We start from the raw sequence: 347 nt of genomic DNA, 5'->3' as shown, positions 1-347 counted from the left end.
TCAGCGCAATCTAGGTGCAAATCAAATAAAGGCTTCAAAATTAAATATGCATTTGATTTCTTTAATATCAATACATACGACAAATACCTACTATGAACACATTTTTACTGATCTTTATGAAATGATAGCTTCAAAGTAAATAAAATTCCAATGAGGAGAAGATAAAGAATCTAATATCCTTTGTTTCGTAAAAGAAAACTTGCTTGTATTTTACGTTATACTAAAGTTGACGGTATACAAAATTTCAAAACATTTACACTTATTTCGTATTTACTGTTTAATTATGTTCCAGATAAATCATATTACCTGGAAATAGTTACACAGATCAGCCTTTCTTACTGGTCCTT

Source organism: Penaeus monodon, chromosome 22 (assembly GCF_015228065.2).
Source record: "Penaeus monodon isolate SGIC_2016 chromosome 22, NSTDA_Pmon_1, whole genome shotgun sequence".
Lineage (NCBI taxonomy): Eukaryota > Metazoa > Arthropoda > Malacostraca > Decapoda > Penaeidae > Penaeus > Penaeus monodon.
This window is presented reverse-complemented; position numbering follows the sequence as displayed.